General features: G+C 39.1%; 1 protein-coding gene and 1 pseudogene across 5 annotated transcripts in view; both read right to left on the bottom strand.

The window, feature by feature from the left end:
* Dis3l2 (DIS3 like 3'-5' exoribonuclease 2) overlaps nucleotides 1–20,671 on the bottom strand; it is a 309,815-nt gene that overhangs the window by 201,050 nt on the left and 88,094 nt on the right. The window lies entirely within an intron of this gene.
* On the bottom strand, nucleotides 12,489–12,588 carry LOC127226802 (uncharacterized; annotated as a pseudogene).

The following is a 20,671-nucleotide window of genomic DNA, read 5'->3' as shown; positions in this document are numbered from 1 at the left end:
AGGCAGTAACATGACAGTCATGTGACAATATTCTTTCCCATCTATATGAGTATGGTAAAACAAACAAATAAGCCATGTGTGGTCAAGTTTCTGAAGAAAGCCTGTAACCGTATATGTAAATTGGCCCATCCACATCAGCAAAAAGTAATAGCAGACTCTGTGGGTTCCAGATGTTACTACAACACTGCACCCATCTTAGGACTCTATTTCTGGATGAGGGAAAAATAAAGTGGCCACATATATGTGTATATAAATAAAAAACAAATTCAATCACTATTTTATAGTTTGCCTATCATTCTTTTAAACAAATGATGGAAAGTCCCCTTGGTGAGGACTGTGACACCCTGTGAGCACTGTCACAAAGCCTGTATCTTAACCGGGGTAACAGATTAGTACCATGGTATATATTCAAGAACTCATTCTCAAGTATCTTACAAGACCATACACTATTTTAGGAGCCACCAATACAGCGGGGGACATAATAGTTTACTAGGAATGAGAGCAATCAGAATTATGGAAGGAAAAAAATGAAGAGCCGGTGAAGGTGTTAAGAGAATGAGAGAATGTGTGAGGGCTAGTAGCAACACTGCATTGTTTTTGAGATGCTTCAGTAGAAGTAACATGTGAACAGAGGCCTGAATAAAGTGCTGAGCAAGCCCTCCTAGTGTCTATATTTGATCATGTGATCAATCTACTGAATTTAACCTGGAGATATCAAATATACATCTATCTACTTTCAGCAAACCAGACTAATAGTCTAGTTAAGTCACATAAAGACCATGCTTGATGAAAGATTCATCTTACACAGGGCAGAAAAGTTAGTAAATTTTTCCTACAATATCCTAATGCTATGATTTTCAATTGTTGCAACTAGCCCCAGATGATTAATACTATGATGTTCATTTAGAATACCAGAGTGAAATATTACAAAGAAATTCACAGTCCTATTAACAACTCTAAGAACAGATCCCTAAAATTTTGAAAAAATTGGCTTTATGAAATTATAGTAAGAGAAAAACTTGTATACAAGGGTTAGTTAATTAAAAAAAATTAAAACTTGGGAGTTCTCACTAGGTGTGGCAAATCACACCTATATACCCAGCATTCAGGGGATTGGAGGCATGGGGATTGAATGTGAGGCCACCAGAAAATGAATTTTAAGCCAGCCTGCACTATCTGTCCAAAAGTACAGTGACCTAAAAAAGACTCCCTCAGGTTCTTTTCTGCAAGAGCACAAGTGAATCTGCATTAAAATGACATTCAATTGTTTAAAAGCTCTCCCCTCTCCCCTTATATGTAGGTTCTCTATGTCCATAGTATAAACAACTCCCATATGTCCACACATAAACACAAACCTGTCCCAAAGTAGACCATTCAAAAATAAAATGAGTGTGGTGGCACATACCTGTAGGGAGGCTGAGGCAGAAGAATCAGGAGTTTTAGGGGTGTCTGGGCTATATAAGACTTGGGAGGGAAAGGAGAACGAGGGGAAAAGGGGAAGACGGTGTAGAGAGGGAGGAAACAGGAGAAGTGGGAGAGAGAGGGAGAAATCTAGGGAAGAAAGGAGAAGAGAGCAGGGAAGGGGGAAAGAGAAGGCGTGGAAGAAAGAGAAAGGGGGACAAATAAGTAAGCAAAACCCACTCAACTAACTTAAACAACGAAATTCAATAATATCTAAGAACATCTGTCCATAATCATGCTCAAACAATGAGCATAACAATGAGTTAGTCAGAGCATCCCAGACAAGCCGGTGGAGCATACGTACAGCCTAAGTCTCAGGCAGAGTGAGTACAACCAGACATTGCATAACTGAAGAAAAACAAAATAACTGACATGGTAGCATGTGACTACCAGGTCACACTAAAACATAATCTCAACTTCCTTCTCCCTTCCTCTTTTGTTCCTTCTCCCTGATTTGTATTGTTGTTGTGATTTGGTTTTTGTTGTTTTTTGGTGGGGGAAGGTGTTTGGGGATTATTTGCTTGCTTATTTTTAAAACAAAGTATGGAACCACAGATACTTGCCCAGCTTCCTAAAAAGACAGTAGGTAAAGTGCCTCTAGTTTCTATTATCTGTTTATTTCCACCACTAATGGTTTCACAAATAAGTTGGTCCCCACAGACTACTGAGAAAATAACACACAGGGAACCAGAATTACAACTTGACACCATCTCATATCTTTTCTGCATGTAAGCATAAAAAAGGATTCTGAAATCAGCATGATTCTTCCCAAACACTTACTAAAAACTGTACTTTGCTGGCATGATACAGGAGTAACTAACCACCTTTTGGTTGGATTTAAAGCTCACTCCGTGAAACAGAACACATAACGAACACTGTTAATAAGGCCAAGAATCTACATAAGTCATGGGCTCTAGGGGAAAATCTACTACTATTATTTTGCTAAATGATCATAATACTAAAATGACTCCTCATGACATATTGTTAAATTCATAGATCAGTGTATAACTCAACCCAAATCAGAAGCTTGTTCTTGCAGTAGATGGTAATTAACAGAGAAACCCACAACTATACAATGTACAAAGAGTGAAAGATTTTGGAGGGCTCAGCCCTCCCTAAAAGGGCTATCTTTATCATACTCCTACCCTCCAGGCTCAGGGATCTATGCAGGAAAGGAGATGGAAAGGTGAAGAGCTAGAGATGATAGATGACTTCAAGGAAACAACATTTTCCAACACGACAAAGTTGATGCACACATGAACTCACAGAGACTGTGACAGAATGCACATTACCTGCATTAAATTCAAGCCAGACAAATTCTCAACAAGGACAGGGGCAAATGGGTAAAAAGCCCTGCCCTGGTCAAGAAACTATTTAAAATCAATAGTTTCTGGAATGGAGAAAATAAGATTTCTTCAATGGAATGACACTAGGTATGTATATAAAGCATACTCCAGTGCAAGTCTCATGCTCAGAAGTAGTTGGCCAACACAAACTGGACTGCATGTTTGTTTGTTTGTTTGTTTGTTTGTGGTGCATTTTGTTTGGTTTTGGTTTGGTCTAAAGGGGTGTGTGTGCATGCATGTGTGTGTGCATGTATGTATGTGTGCATGTGTGTATGTGTGTGTTTAAGAGAGAAAGAACATGAAGTATAGTGCGTAGGGAGAGGGAGTAGGATAAAGGAGGAGTTGAGGGAGGGGAAGAATATGACCAAAATATATTATATGAAAAAAATTTTAGAAGTGTGCACTGGCTCATACGTATAAAGACCAAGAAATCACCAATAGAAAGAAAAGATTAGTGAAAAGCAATGACTAGAATACATTAAATTAGCTACAGTACATTTTTTTAAATTTCACTTATAGTTCTGGAAATTGACCCTAGACATGTACTAGACAAACACTCTACGGCTTTAGCCCAATACTGCTTGCTATAAAGCACATTCAAAACAACCCAGTTAAAAATGTAGATCACTTTACTCAAGAATGAATATTTGAGGCTAAGGAGATAGCTTAATCAGTTAAGTGCCTGCTACACAAACACAAGGGCCCACATGTAAATACCCAAAACTCATAGAAAGCTATATGTGGTAGCACATACTTGTAACCCCAGGACTGACAGTGGGAAAGGAAAGAAAGACAACAAGTAGCCAGTCTAGCTAAACCAACGAGATTTGGGCTCTGAAAGATGAAGAGCAACCATGGAAAGACATTTGACATCAACCTAAAGCTCACAACACACGCGAGTGCACACATTAGACCAATAAGTGCATACACGTCAGACCATAAACAGAGAGGGGGGGGGAATTACATTTTAGGTATTGCATTCATTATTGAACTACAGAAGCAAAACATGCTGTAATGGGATTACATGAATGAATTAAGTCACTGAAAATTAGGCAACTAGAATTAAGTATGTGTTTTAAGTTTTTTTCATTCTAGTTTATTATTCTAAGGCACATATAAATGAAACAAGAGCCAGTGAAATGGCAGAGGGTACAAGTCTTAGATCCCACTGTGGACAGACAGAACTACCTCTCCAAAGCTGTCCTCTCCCCACCCATGCATACTGTAGTGTGAGTGAACCCATACTTAACACACACATGCACACATAACAAAAATCAATTTCAAAAGAAAGAATAGAACAAAAGGCACGGTGGGGGACAGATCATTATGAGCTCTTAAGACAAAAAAACCTGTGCACTCTTGAATCTTTCCATACTGTATAGTGGTTAGAGTCAAGATGCAGGGCTCCGTGGGGACGTGGCTAATTCAGGTTTGGACTAGGAATATGGACAAGATAAACCTTGTACACCTGTCTTACTGGAACAAGAAAACCATTAAAGGATATGAGTGTCTTGTCTACAGACTCAGAACTATCATGAAAGGGTTCTATGGTAAGCCTTGGTGGACTGTAAACATTTAACCCACCTTTCCTATACAACCTGCAAATCAGAGTAATCAAACAGCTGCTAAAGGAAAGTTCTTCATTGAAGAATTGTTTCAGTTAAATTCAGAAAAGATAAGAGAATCGCTATTTTGTTACCTCCACTTGGATTCGGGAAATGATCATCAATGATTCTTAAAACCAAGAAGTCATTAACCAGTTGGGAAAGAGACTTAAAGTAGAAAGGCCCAATTAGCAACATCTGGAACACCAAATTCTATGAATAGCCTAAGAAGACCACAAGTTCTTCTCCACTCCTTACAAGACTAAGTGTACACTATCACTTATTAAACATTCCCCCAAAACTGAATGTGAATCTGATCTGATAAAGGCAGCAGAAGGAAGAATAACATTTTAAAGAACAACACCATGTTGTTTCACATGTACTATGCACACACATATGTGCACAGATACACAAAACTCATGCAAAAAATAAGACAGAAAACAAAGAAGATACCCAGCATTAAACTCCACGTGTGTGCATAGGCATGCATGCTTACTCACACACATGCAGATGCATACAGCTGGGGGGGGAAACTGAAACTCCTAAAAATATCAATACTCACAAAATGCACAGAAAAACACTGGAAAATCAGCCCAGCCCTTTCTTAGTTAGATTTGGACTATGAGATAAAGAAAAAAATAGCCCGACCTGACTCCCAAGCTTAGCTTAATCCACTGCACTGCTTCACTCACCTTGGGATAAACATACAAAAAAAAGAAGTCCAAGCTGAGACAGAACAGACATACAAAAGATATGTGCATAACTGTGCTTTAGGAATAGAGAGTAAGAGTGACAGAGGGTGCAGATGCCAGGGAGAAGAGTGTGGTTCCTTTTACTGTGTCTGTTCTGGAAGGCCTGTAATGAGTGAGAACTGAGTCTACCCTGTAAGGTCTAAAGCAGGCAGAACCGCACATGCCCCAGAGCCAGCTGAAGCTCTGCTATGTCCCAGAAGAGCACACTCTGAAAATTCCACTCTTGGAATCTTGATCTGCCATCTTTAAAATGGAAACAAAACTATTCAATTATTATAAAGTTGTGAGAACTGTGATAGTTCTGAGATGCCTGGAACTAGAAAGACTTGAGTAAATGAATGTTTTCAAAATAATAGTAATAATAAACTCAACAAGGAACTTAAAAAAAAAAACTAGAGTAAGAGGGGGAAAGAAAAAAGAGAAAAAATAACTGCCATTCACGATGAACTCAGGTAACAGAAACTGAAATCTAGGAACAGTTCAGTAATAGGAGACATGTTTTGTCTTAAGGCTTGGAAAGTCCAAGATGTGAAAGAGCATCCAGGAGCAACTGGAAATGGAGGTCCACACACTGGAGCACTGGGATCCAGACTTGTAATCATCTACCACAGTCTGGCAGTTAGCAGTGGTGCCCTAGGCTAAGTGTCAGCTGACAAGAGAAGCAGAAAACAGTGCTGTGGAGAGACTCAAATAAAGGGTCCAACAAGACGTGGAGAGAGTCTTGTTGAATATAGGAACCGTAGTCAACTCACAAGCTGACAAACCATCCCTGTGCTTTCACACACACTAGCTGACCTAATCCACACAATGGTCTTGGGTGATACAGGGGACAGCAATCATGGCCATAACATGTCCCTGAAGAGGAAAGGTTCAGATATGTCAACCCCATAGTGTCAAGGGCTGTGACATGAACTCAGGGTTAGGATTCTTAATCCAGCCAGAATGAATGTTTGGTTCAAGACTTCCCAGAGTCAGCTCTTTCCTGAGTTAAAGACAAACAAATTTAGAATGAACTTCATACATCTAGCTTCTGCTACTCACCCCTACGTGTAAACCATTTCTCCACCTTGTTTGTGTGCAAACAATAAAAATTCAAGACCCAGTTCTTTGCCAAAAGCTCTTCTGCTGGCCTCCCTTCCTGTGAAGTATCCTTTGGCCTTCCTCTGGCACTATAGTCTCTGTTCTTCCTTCACTGTAAGCTTCCTTGATCAAGCTACATCCCAGGTATTTGCACATTTCACTCTTCCACAAGATAGCAAATTAAGTCATAGTCATTATCGCATCTCACAGAGTCCCCCACAATGTTTGCACATAAAACAGGCTCAGTAAATATTTGACTCTTCTGAGTATGAACTCACTATTCAAAAATTATCAAAAAAGAGCACAAATGAAAGAGCTACCATATAGTAAGAGACACAAAATTAAAGTGCATGTTCCCATTATGCTACATCACCCTGCAAAGTCCTCAATGACATGAACATCAGGAAAATAATCAATAGATACTTTATCAAAATTAAAAAAAAACATACCACTATAAGGCAAATATTTGTAAATGTGAGGGAATGAAATTAGAAGACATTAACATAGATACATTGTTTTCTAAAATAAATCTAAGCTTCATGTTTAAATTATAACTCCAGTTTCCAATAGAGTTTCAAATATAAATAGGAAAATTCAGTTTCCCAATTTGAAAACAAGTCTTAGCACAGAAACTCACAAATGCCCAGACAAAGAAGAGAAAGCCTACATCAGGAGCAGCTTAAAGGGCATTTCCTGTCCTTTCCACAGTTGTATAATACCTTTCTATCACTCAAAACTGGGAGGAATTATCTCCACTGAGAAAGTAAATTATATCAACTGCAAATAGCAAGTGAAACTCACCAGGATTAAGAGGAGGAACTGGTCACTTCAAAACTGATGTATGTTAGGTTTTTCTTCCCTTCCTTTTAAAATTAATATGCTGTATTTCAAGACTGAGGAGCAAACAGAAAAATTCCCTGTAACCAAAAAATTAAAATGGAATCCTAAGTAAAGATACCAGGTAACATTCCCATTATGCTGGTTTACCCAAACTCCACACAAAACATTTAATAGCTCTGTTTATTGATACAGAAAAACCCTTCTATGGATACAAGGGCCATCTTTTGAAAAGTGTTATATTTAAAATTTTATAAAAAAGCGCAAGTCTATTTCATGAAAATTAAATTCCAGGGGATGGGAGGGAGGAAGAAGCAAAGACTATAACATTCCTCTTGATGGAGGGTTACTATAAATTGGCATAATAGCTTTTCAAAAGGACTCACACACACACACACATGTCTATACATCTATGTGAAGTAACCAGGGCTGCTAGGACATTGTGAGCTCAAGGCTCTGTGCCCAGGAGACAATCCACTCTCATACTGCACCTGATCTTCTGCTTGGCTCTAACACATGTCAACAAGTTCAGCTAGGAGTTGCTCTTCCTTTCTTTGCTACTCTGAACTAAAGTGTGTGGTGATATAGTATTTATGATCTAATAAATCCACTAAGCATCAAAAAACAAAGCATCCAAGCCTGTAGATCTTACTTCTACCAAGTGAAATGGCAATGCTGTCTCTACAAATCTTCAGAGGCAAAAGCTCTGAATTCCTGTCTCCTTTTCCTTATATTCCTTTCTCTGCCCAGCCATGTCCTCCTGTCTCCACCTCATTAGTGTTGGGATTAAAGGTGTGTGATCCCAATTTCTGGAATCAAAGGTGTGACCTCTGTTACTCTTCATTAATGTGTAGCCAGAATGGCCTTGAACTCAGAGAGATTCATCTGCATGTCTACTGAGTACTGGGATTAAAGGTGTGTGCCACTACTGCCTAGCTTCTACAACTAACTAGTGTGGTTGGTTTTGCTTTCTGATACTTCAGGCAAACTTTATTAAATCATAAATAATAAATCACCACAACAGTGACAGTGCTCAGCTGCCACACATATTTTAACAAACTTCCAAATCTCTTAATGGCATATTTGGGATGAAATATAAAACACGATTACGGAAATACCTGGAGCCAAGAAAAGCAACTGATATTTCCACAGGGAGTTCTAGAGAAGACTTGGCAACAAGTCTCTTTCACTATAAAATACAGCTATGGACACTATCATCTTAAAAACGTATTTATTGATATTCCTGAAGACATGGTATAAGATGGATAATCACAAGAACCTTTTATCTAGTTATCAGAAACATAACCATCTCCATTCTTCTGCTGTTCAGGCCTCAAACTCTGTTATTATTAATTAATCTCTCAGTTGTTTGACTTTCCCTACCCACCACCCATCACCCTGTATACATACCTCTCAACCTATCCCATAACCTATCAGCTCTAAGTTCAATGATGCCAATCATAATTTCTATCATCTCTCCAAAACATGGGCAACAGACTCAAAAAAAGGCTTCCTGCCCATTTTCATCTACTCCCAACTCAGGGGTCAGAATAAGCTAGTAAATGCAAGTCACATTCCATCAATTTCCCTCCATAACCTTTCTAAGCTTCACACTTCAATCTAAGACAAAGGCTAAATCCTAACAACGGTGCAAAGGCCCTGCCAGAAATATTACCCTCACTCCACCCAATCATCCTTTCAGCCTCACCCAGTAACTCTCCCTCTCAGCCTCTTTGCTATTCCTTGACACACAAGGTTTGCAGCAAATGCTCCCCAAGATCTCCATAAGGAGTCCCTCACTTCCTGTAGTTGTTACAACTCAGTTACCCTATTGAGCCACATTATGAATAATCTCTATCCTCATCCCAATTTACATCCCTCTTATTTTTCTGCCTCGTTAGAACTTACCACTTATTGAGCATGCCACAAAGACTGTCTTATTCAGTGTCATTATATCCTCCCCAATGGAATGCGAGCTCTATAAAGGCAAAGAATTTTCCCTTATTTGCTCATTGCTATATACCCAACACTTATGATAACACCAACCACACAGTACATACTCAATACCTATTTGTGGAATAAATATTGACAAATGTCATAAAATCCAAATTATATTTATCTGATGAATTTAATAAGAATCTCCCCAGTCCACACCCCTAAACAGATTAAACCATTTTATAGTGAATAATACATAATCATTGCTACAATTTTTAACATTAACTCCCAACTCCTGAAAGCCTTTTGCCCACTTGTGTTAGGCCAATGTAATACCACAATTACTGCATATCCTACTGCAAAGTGGCTCTGTCCCAGCAGGCCAGCCTGCAGAGCACTGAACCAAAGTGTGAAAGACCTCAAAGGGAAATCTTTAGTTCTGCAAAAAGGACCTGTAACAGGATAGATGACTTAGAAGCTCACTGCCTATTTTAAATCCTATGATACCAAAAGGTTGTTTGAATCTTTCTGTAAGTTACAAGTGTGATACACACATATGTTGTAAGGCAAGGTTTTAATCAACAAGATATGCCTATCTTATAACTGAAGAATTGAGACCTTAAATGCTTTAAACAATATAAAACTGCAAGTTAGTAGAAGACCCAGATACCTGCCTAGGCACTGTCTCTGTCTTCCTTTATATTAATCTTTATCCCAGAGCATCTCTAAAATCTTTAACACGCTCAGAAAAACCCCTGTACCCTCTCAGTTGCCTGGCTAGTATAGGATTTTGTGTAGCTTTTTTCAGTCTTAAAGGTCTTAGCACAATAGGGAGAAATAATAAGAGCTTTATGTAATACCTCCTGGACAATTCTATGTGACATACAAAAAAAAACTTTTATTGCCATGTTAATTATATGAAACAATAGGATTTATTATGACATATTGATGTAAGTATATAATACACTTTAATCACATCCACCCCTTATTACCCACTCTTGCTGGTCCCCTTATTCCTCCCAAATAGTTCTGCCTTGGTGTGTGTGTGTGTGTGTGTGTGTGTGTGTGTGTGTGTGTCTAGATTATTAATATGAGAGAAAACATTTAGTATTTGTCTTTCCATGTCTGGTTTATTTCCAATAATGTAACAATCTTCCAATTTCTGTTCATTATGTATACATAGCTAACACTGACCCTGGGATAGTGACATGCAACTTTAATCCCAATACTCAGGAGGCAGAGGCAGGCAGATCTCTGTAAATTCAAGGTCACCCTGGCTTACATTAAGAAGTCCAAGACAACCAGGACACACAGAGAGACTTTGTCTCAAAAAAAAAAAAAAATCTATATACATCTGCCACATCCATACAAGGCTTCTCAGGACCTTACTGGGGCAGTGAGGAAATAAAGAAAAGACAGACACAGATGAAACAGACAGAAAGCTGGGGTCAGGTGGTCTGGGCTCTCAGCTGGAAAAAATGCAGCCTCACCCCCCCCCAATCCAATGAAGATCAGCATGTTTATTAAATAGAATTGAATACAAAAGCAGGAATTATTTCATACAACTTGTCTTAGTTACCTTTTTATTGCTCTAATAAAACACCACAATCAAAGCAACTTATGAAAGAAAGCTTTTAATTTGGGATTCATGGTTACAATGGGTTAGAATCTATATTAAGTCAGAGTTCTCTAGAGGAACAGAACTGAGAGAAAGAACGTGTGTGTGTGTGTGTGTGTGTGTGTGTGTGTTTATTTTATTAGAATGACTTAGAAGCTGTGGTCCAGCTAGTACAATAATGACTGTTTACCAACAGAAAGACCAGTTGTTCAGTCCATAAGGATTGATGTCTCAGTTTGTCTTCAGTATATTCTGGAATCCCAAAGAAACAGGCTCTAATGTCAGTGAAGGGATGGATTTGCCAGCAAGAGGGAGAGCAAGCAGGAATTGGAGCCAACTTCCTTCTTCCATGATCTTTAATAGACCACTACGAGAAGATGTGGCCAAGATTAAAGGTGGATCTTCCCACATCAAAGATGTGGATTAAATGTGAATCTTCCCACTTCAAATGATTTAATTAAGAAAAAGGAAAAAGAAAACCTTCACAGATGTACTCTGCCCAGCTGCTTGGGTTTTAGTTAATTCCAGATGTTGTCAAGTTGACAAGCAAGAATAGCCAACACTGAGTCCATGGCCATCATGGTGAAGAACAATCTGGCACTGGAGCAGTAGCTGAGAGCTCTTATCTCAACCCACAAACATGAGACAGACATAACTGAGAACAGTGAGGGTTTTTGAAACCTATTCCATCTCCAGTGACACATCTCCTCCAATAAGGCTATGCATCCTAATCCTTCAAAAGCAGTTTGGTCCAAACTGCTGGGGACCAAACACAAGCCTTTGAAAGACATTCTCATTCCAACCACCACACAGCTGAACAAGGAAGTGGGTTTATTTATATAAAAACAAGAAAACAGGATTTTTGGGATACAGCTGACTAAATGAGACCGGATTAGCTAATGAACAATGAATGTAGGAACAGTCCCTATAAGGGATCAGGCTGTAAACATCTGGGGGGAGAAAACTATGGTGGACATTTCCTACATCACTATCAACACTCACACTCAGTCCACTGAGGAAGGCCTTGCCATTTCCCTTTGAGCCTCACCCCAGGGAAGGAAAGACTCTGCCATTCTTCCATGGGTCTGGGTCTCTGGGGTCCTTGACATGGCCATGGCCATGTCAATAGCAAACATTCATTAAGGACTTCACTAACTCAGGACTTTCTCCACTCTCTACAAATACCATATTTCCTTTAATCTTCATCTCTTAATGGACATCAAGGTTGATTCCACAACTTGGCTATTATGGCTGATGCTACAATAACCATGCATTTATTGGTATCTCTACAGGCAGCTGGCTCAGATGCCTTTAAATATATACTCAAGTGTGCTATAGTTGGCATCACACCACAGTTCTCTTTAGTTTTTTCAGGAACATCCTTAACTGGCTTCTATAGTAGCTGGACTAATTTTAAAATCTTTTACTCCAGAATCCTCTCCTGTTATTTCATTACCAGATACTAGCCATAAGCATTTTCAATAACACAACATGGAATTCCATCATAATTTTGACTTCTATTTGTCAGATGGATAAGCAATTTTTATTCATTTATTGGCCATTATCTTCCTCTTTTGGGAACTGTCTATTAAATAGTCACTTTTTGATTTATTGAATGGATTATTCATTCTTTAAAAAAATATGCAGTCTGGACATATTCCTCTTTCAAATTAACACTTGGCAAAAAGACAAAAACCCTCATATTATATAGGCTGCTTCTTTACTGTGTAAATACCCCTCTGCTATGCACACGCCTTAAACTATTATTGATTATTATGTGTATGTTCTCTATGCATGTGTCACTGGTGTGCTCATGTATGTAGAGTTCAGAAGCCAAATTTGGAGTTGGTTCTTTAAAAATACAGAATGCCTCAAGAATTGTGTGTCTTCCTTATGCTATGGTCATGCTAATCTCTGTATTGTTTCAATTTTAGAATATAAGAGATGCCAAAGTTAGTACACACAGGCTTTTTATTTGATGCAATTTTGTCAGTTCTTGCCATTATTAAAATTTTGAGCATATTTAGCATTTTATATGCTTATATGTTCATTTTCCTTTTGTTGTACTCTAATAGTTTCAAATTTTCAGGTCTTACACTAGAGACTTTTTGTTTGCTTGCTTTGGTTTTGGTTTTTTCGAGTCAGGGTTTCTCTGTGAAACAGTCCTAGCTATCCTAAAATTCACTCTGTAGACCAGGCTGACTTCAAACTCACAAAGATCCTGGAAACGTCCTCCCTGAGAATTAGCTGTCCTCTTACCAGAAGGTGCTGTGAAAGTGATGTATGTTCCTACCCAGTGTAAAGCCTGTAAACCACAACAGCAAGCCCAACAAGATGTCTGCAATGGTATTAACAACTGTCTAATTGGACTTCAGCAGGCCAAGAGGAAACTCATGCCTGCTCCTATAAACCTAGCCAAGAACTCATGGCTCCAAAGTGATCATTGACCCTAAAGAATAACTTACAACTTCCATTTCTCTAAATCTCTTTAGCTACCAACTGTATTCCAAATACACATGCTTCTACTCAAAGGTGAATGTAGCTCTCATTACTTTTTTGCAGCACAAGCTACTATTGAGATACACTGGAGGTGCAGATACATACAGAAAGGGATGGGGTGCCCAATTGGTACATCTACAACACAAACGCTATATCTAAAGCTCAGGGAATATCAGGAAAGAAAGACAGAAAAGATTTATGAGCCAGGGGCTAGAGAGATAGCTCAGCAGTTCAAGAGCAAATATTGCTCTTACAGAGGACACAAATATAGTTCCTAACACACACACACACACACACACACACACACACACACACACACACACACCAGGAGGCTCACAATCTTATTTCATTCAGGTTGACAAAAACTATGGTCATCTGAGAAGAGGAAATCACAATTGAGAAAATGCCTCCATAAGGTTGGCCTGTAGGAAAGCCTATAGTCCGTTTCTTGATTGATGATTGATGTGTTAGGGACCATCCCACTGTGGATGTTGCTGTCCTTGGGCAGGTGGTCCTGGGGTATATGAGAAAGTAAACTGAGCAAGCCAATAAGTAGCACTCCTCCACAATGTCAGCATCAGTTCCTACCTCCAGGTTCCTTCCCTGACTTCCTGGAAGATGCATTACAAATTTAAAATGAAAGAAACCTTTTTGTCCTCAGATTACTTTTGCTTATGCTATTTTATCAGGTAATAGAAACCCTAAGACACGCCTATAACTCCAGTTCCAAGAGATCCAAAACCCTCTTCTGGCCTCCATGGGCATTACACTCACATGCACAAACCCATATACACACAGACATAGACACACACACACACACACACACACACACACACACACACACACACACACACAGCATAAATTTTTTAAGAGCCAGAGGACTGGGTGACCTGCTTCAATAAAGTATCTTCTACACATGACAGAGATGTTACATCCATTAAATCTTAATGTGGTTACCTGCACAAAACCTAAACAGTAACCACACCAGTCATCATGACAATATGGATTGTAGAAAACTTCACAAGGCCCCACCCCTAGATGAAGAGCTACAGACAATCAATACCTGATGAAAGAGGAAGAATCTTTTTTCTACAGGGACAAAGCCTTTTATAGGTTATTGAATCCTAAATAATCAGCTCTAAAATACATTTAGATATGGGAAATATTAACTGGATTCTCAGAAGGGTGTGTGTGTGTGTGTGTGTGTGTGTGTGTCAGTAACAATTACAGAAAAAGAGTTCATGAATTTGAGAAAGATGGGGGAACACAGGAGTCAGAAGGAAAGGCAGTATAGAAATGATTTGGTGAGTACTATTCCATTGTGTAGATGTGCCACATCTTCTTTATCCATTCTTTGGTTGAGGGGCATCTAGGTTGCTTCCAGATTCTTGTCTTTACAAATAATGCTGCTATGAACATAATTGAACACATTTCTTTGTTGCATGGATGTGGATCATTTGGGTATATGCCTAAGAGGGGGATTGCCAGATCCTGTGGTAGACTGATTCCCATTTCCAGATCACCATACTGATCTCCAAAATGGCTGTACAAGTTTGCACTTACACCAGCAGTGGAGGAGTGTTCCCTTTCTCCACATCCTCTCCAGCATAAGTTGTCATTGGTGTTTCTAATTTTAGCCATTCTGGCAGGAGTAAGATAATATCTCAGAGTTGTTTTGATTTGCATTTCCCTGATGGCTAAGGATGTTGAGCACTTTCTTAAGTGTCTTTCGCCATTTTGGATTCCCCACTTTTTAATTGGGTTATTTGGTGTTTTGGTGATTAGTTCTTGAGTTCTTTGGATATTGGAGATAATCCCTCTGTCAGATGTGGGGTTGGTAAAGATCTTTTCCCAGTCTGAAGGCTGCCATTTGGTCTTGTCAATTGTGTCCTTTGCCTTATAGAAACTTCTCAGTTTCAGGAGGTCCCATTTATCTTGAAATTCGCAGGCAAATGGAACTTGAAGAAACCACCTTGAGTTAGGTAACCCAGTCACAAAAAGAAGAACATGGTATGTACTCATATAGGATTTTAGACATAGAACAAAGGATCACCAGCCTATAATTCACACCACCAGAGAAACTAGGATACAAGGAGGAACCTGAGAGATTTACAAGGTCCCTCACAGAAAAGGAACAAGATATCCTGAGCATATTGGGAGTGGTGGGGGAGGGTAGCAGTGAGTGGAGAGGGAATTAGAAGAAAGAAGGGGGTGGGGAGAAGAACATGTGGAACCAGGAAGATTGAGTCAGGGACAAATAGATGAGAGCAAGAGAGAGAGAGAGAGATACCATAATAGAGGGAGCCATTATAGGTTTGAAGAGAAAACTGACTCTAGAGAAATGTCCAGAGACATACAAGGATGACCCCAACAAACAATCTGAGCAACAATGGAAAGGCTACCTTAAATGCCCTTTGTTGTATAATATATTTTGCTATGTTAAGGTTAAAACCCTTCCTGCTGCCACTCTTGTCCCGTCGCCGTGCCTGCCCCAATTAACACACAGAGACTCTGTATTTGATATTATGCTGTTGGCCAGGTGCTAGTTTCTTATTGGCTAGCTCTGTCTTAATTATTAACCCATTTCTATGTATTTCCACATGGTCTTACCGAGAGTGGAGGAACGGCAGTTCTGTTCTCTCCAGGCTCTCCATCTTGACTCCTCTTACTACTTCCTCTTTCCTCCTTGTCTCCTAGTCCCTCCTATCTTGCTTTCCTATTGGCCAACAGTGCTTTATTCATTAACCAGTATGAGAAACATATATACATAATGGCATCTCCCATCAGCCCTTCCCTAATAATGAGATTGATAACTAACTTATATGCCATTATAGAGCTCTCATCTAGTAGCTGATGGAAGCAGATACCCACATCTGAACACTGAGCCGAACTCCTGGAACCCAGTTGTAGAGAGGGAGGAGAGATAAGCAAAGGGGTCAAGACCAGGCTACAGAAACCCACAGAGACAGCAGACCTGAACAAGGGGGAGCTCGTGGACCCCCAGACTGATAGCCGGGAAGCCAGCATTGGACTGACTCAGACCCCCTAAACTTGGATCTCAGTTAAAAAGGCCTCGGCAGTCTAAGGAACCTCTGACAGAGAAACCAGGATGTATCCCTGGTGCAAGAAAGGACTTTTTGGGAGCACATTCCCCATGGAGGGATACTCCCTTAGCCTAAAGGCAGGAGGGAGGGCCTAGACCCTACTCTAAATGACTTGATTATCAAAGTTAAATTTCATCATAGGTCAAATAGACTTATGAGACATCTGTATAACATTCTATCCAATAAATGAGGAATATATATTATTCTCAGCAGTCCATAATACTTTATCAAAATATACCATATTTTAATGCCTTAAAGCAAGTCTTAACAAAGAAATTAAATATTTGATTTTATCATGGCATATGGAATAAATTAGAAGTCAATAGCAAGAGATGCCACAGAAACTACAAATACATAGAGATTGAACAATATTATTTTAAATGATAAGTGAGTCACTTAGATATCAGGAAGGAAATCTGAAAATTCCTAGAACCAAATGAAAATGAAAACACAAGTTGTTAGAGCCTTTGGGGATACAAGGCATTTCTAAAAGGGAAGTTTATAGCTATCTGTGCTTATATTAAAAACCAGAGAAAACTCAAATAAATTACTTAATGATAAATGTTAAGGTCTTAGAAAAATAAGTACAAGCCAAGCTCCAAATTAGTATGTGGAAAGAAATAAAGATCAGGGCTAAAATTAATGAAATGGAGAGTAAAAGAAAATACAAAAGATCAATGGAACAAAGAGGTGGTTCTTTGAAGAGAGAAACAGGATTGACAAGACTGCTAGCCAAAGTAACCAAAAGAAAGAGAAGGCCCAAATTAATGAAATTAGAGCTAAAATGGGGGGGCATTAAAGTGGTATTGTGGAAATTCAGAATATTATTACATAATATTTTGGAAATGTAGCAGCCCAATAAGATGGAAAATCTAGAAGGAATGAGAAAATTCTTAAGACACATGGCCTATTGAAATTGTATCTAGAAGTTGCAAGCAACATGAACTCATCTACAAGGAGCAGCAAGACTGAAGCAGTTAGGAAGAATCTCTATAGAAAAGCCTACAACTCTCTGCTATACTCTACTAACTAGACCTTTAGGGATGAGCTAACACCAAAGCTCCTCCAGCTATTCCATGAAATAGAAGAAAATGAATGCTTCTAGATTCATTGTGCAGTGCCAGAATTATCCTGACATCAACACTGGATAACATTGTTTTAGTTAGGGTTTTTATTGCTGTGAAGAGACACCATGACCATGAAAAACATTTAATTGGGGTGGCTTATATTTTCAGAGGTTTAGTCCATTGTCATCATGGTGCAGGAGAAGGAGCTATGAGCCCCACATCTTGACTTGCAGGCAACAGGAAGTTGCCTGAAACACTCGGCATGGCTTGAGTATATATGAGTCCTCAAAGCCCACCCCCACAGTGACTTACTTCCTCCAAGAAGGCTATACCTACTCCAGCAAAGCCATAACTTCTAGTTGTACCACTCCTATGAGAGTTTGAGAGCCAATTACATTCAAATTACCACAGATATAGTAAGAAGAAAGCTACAGGTTGGTATCTCTGATGATCACAAATATAAAAATCCTCAGTAAAATACTTGCCAAAATAAGGGAAGAATACATTGAAAAGATCATATACCACAATCATGTTTTTCTTGTAGGGATGTAAATATGGTTCAGCATATACAAATCAGTGAATATAATACAGCATGTGAGAAGATGAATAAAGGACATAAATTACATGAATAGCTCAGCAAATACAACAGAAAGCCTTTGACAATGCTTAAAACCCCTTCATGACAAATCCTCATAGAAACTGTGTTAAAGGGTCATATCTCAATATAATAAAGCCTGTGTAAGACAAACTTATTGCCAATATTATATTCAGTGGTAGAACCTGAAAGCCAGAGAAATGAGACAAGAGAAAGAGGAAACGGATGCTAATAGGAAAGGAGTGTCAGTATCGTCCAAACACTCTGACCAGAAGAGTTGTAGATCTGGTAAGCCCTTTCAGAAGAGTTGCAGGATAGAAAATCAATATACACAAATTGATTAGCTTTTCTATATACCAACAATGAATATGCTAAGAAAGAAATCAGGAAAACATTTCTACTCAGTGTCTGCAAAACAAAAACCCAAACTAGGAATCAACTTAACCAAATAAGTGAAAGATCGCTACAATGAATTTGTTTTAAATACCAAGGAAAGAAATGCAAACAATAGAAAATAGAATGCCTTCCCACATGCATGGATTAGCAGAATTAATATTTTTAAAGTAATCATATTACCTAAAGAGGTACATAGATTCAATGCCATCCACACTAATATTCCAATGGCATCCTTCACAGGAATAGGAAAAGAATCCTAAAATTCATACAGAAGCACAAAACACCCTGAATAGCCAAACAGTTCTTAGGAAAAGGAGCTATCCTAGAGGTATCACAAAATGTGAACTGAATGTATTCTACAGGGCCACAGAAACCAAGCTAGTACAGTACACATAGAAACATATAGACAGATCATGGAATGAAAACATCCATACAACTCTCTTATTCTTTCCAAAAATTGAGAATTTCATATATGAATATACCAAATCATTTATTTCCATGTTTTACATTTTATTATTTTACACATATGAGACTTCTGCCCATATGTATGTCTGTTTACTATGTGCATGCCTGGTACCAGCAGAGGCTAGAAGAGGGCATAAGACTGCCTGGAACTAGATTTAACAGACAATTGTGAGCTACCATGTAGGAGCTGGGAATTGAACCCATGTCCTCTGTGAGAGCAGCCAGTGCTCTTAACTGCTGTGCCATCTCTCCAACCTCACTGGTATTTCAAGCAATATTTTTTAATTATTTGGCATTTCAACCATTTTTGTACTTTTGGATTCAGCTACCAAAGGGTTGTGAACTTTTGGAGAGGTCATATTGCTTTTCACATTTCTTGAGTTTCTAGGTTGTAATTTGTACATCTATTGGGATAAGTATCTCTTCTGGCATTATTCGGGGTGTTCTCAGTGAACAGCTTTCCAGCAACACCAGCCAAACAAACCATATAAAGCCAACATCTACATCACCAATAACCATATAACAGAATAAACTATGAAGTTAAAACTAATGGAAGTAAATGTAATAATAATAATAATAATAAGTAAATAAAAATAAAGGAGGCAGGCAAAGAATAAAGAGGTAGGACTCACTGAAAGCAAAGAAAAAGAAGAACTGAGGAAAGGGAAAGAGAAAAAAAAAAAAGAGATGAAAATCCCATTAGAAAATAAATATGGAAGCAAGGTCATGGTGGCGCACGCCTTTAGTCCTAGCACTCAGGAGGCAGAGGCAGGCGGATCTCTTGAGTTCAAGGCCAGCCTGGTCTACAGAGGAAGTTCCAGGACAGCCAGGGCTCTCCAAGAACATACAAAAGGAAAAGAAATATGGAAATAAAATTAGATGAAGGTAGAAATAAAAATAAAACATCATTGAAAATAAAAAAGCAATAATACAGTGAAAAGAAAGAAGACCTTAAGTGACAGAATCAGAGTTTATTTCTGGGTTCTCTAATGACTGAAATCTTCTGGACGAGGGTCAGTTGGTGAGATGGAGTTCAAGCCTCTTATAGTTCCTAACATTCAGGCTGGTGCTGACTGGGCTAAGGAACAGGTCAATCACGGGTCAGTTGTCAGCTTAAAGGCTGCAATCGTAGAAGTTTGCATAAAGGGAGCCTTTGCTGACCCTGCAGACTCTGAGCCACACAGCTCCCCCCCCCACTAGATTCAGAGCCACCTCTCCAATACCCAGTATATGTAACAAAGAGCAACAGATGTCCATGCTGAGTCTTCCAACAGCACTAAAGTGTGACAGAAGTGAACAGAACATTAGGTTCTGCATGGGAAAGGGAGTAGGGGCAACTAGCACTCTGCCTGCCAACTTCAGCCTGTTCAGATCCCAGGCAGGAGGGAGTAGGCAGGAGAAATAGAAGGATTTTCTAGACTAGGGCACACATCTCTTGGCCCTAACATGCAGGGAACCACATGTAGAAAGAAAACAATACTAGAAACAACACAATCTACCAGCTATGGGCTTAGAATTCCTAGCCACAGGTTGGGGATACTGACCATGGAGTCCTTTACACTGAGCCCTCTGCTAACTAAATTTCTCAGCCAGATCATGCTCAACTGCCCTGTCCAACTGTCTTCTGTGGCTGTCTCCTACTGAGACACTGTACCAGGGTAGACCCAGACTCAAAGGTGTAACAGTCCTTGCTTTCAAGTTCCCAAGAAGCTGACTCTCATTCAAGAATTTACATTCATTTACTTAAATATTTAATGTGTGTGTGTGTGTGCGTGCGTGCGTGCGTGCGTGTGTGTGTGTGTGTGTGTGTGTGTGTGTGTGTAACAGTGCACATGTGGAGATCAGAGGACAACATGAAGTTGGTTCTCTTCTTCCCATAAGCAGGTTCTAGAGACTGAACTAAGGTCTGCAG

Source organism: Phodopus roborovskii, unplaced genomic scaffold, assembly GCF_943737965.1.
Source record: "Phodopus roborovskii unplaced genomic scaffold, PHOROB, whole genome shotgun sequence".
In the NCBI taxonomy this organism is placed as follows: Eukaryota; Metazoa; Chordata; class Mammalia; order Rodentia; family Cricetidae; genus Phodopus; species Phodopus roborovskii.
The sequence above is the reverse complement of the archived record's forward strand: the minus strand, read 5'-3'. Positions and strand labels throughout refer to the sequence as shown.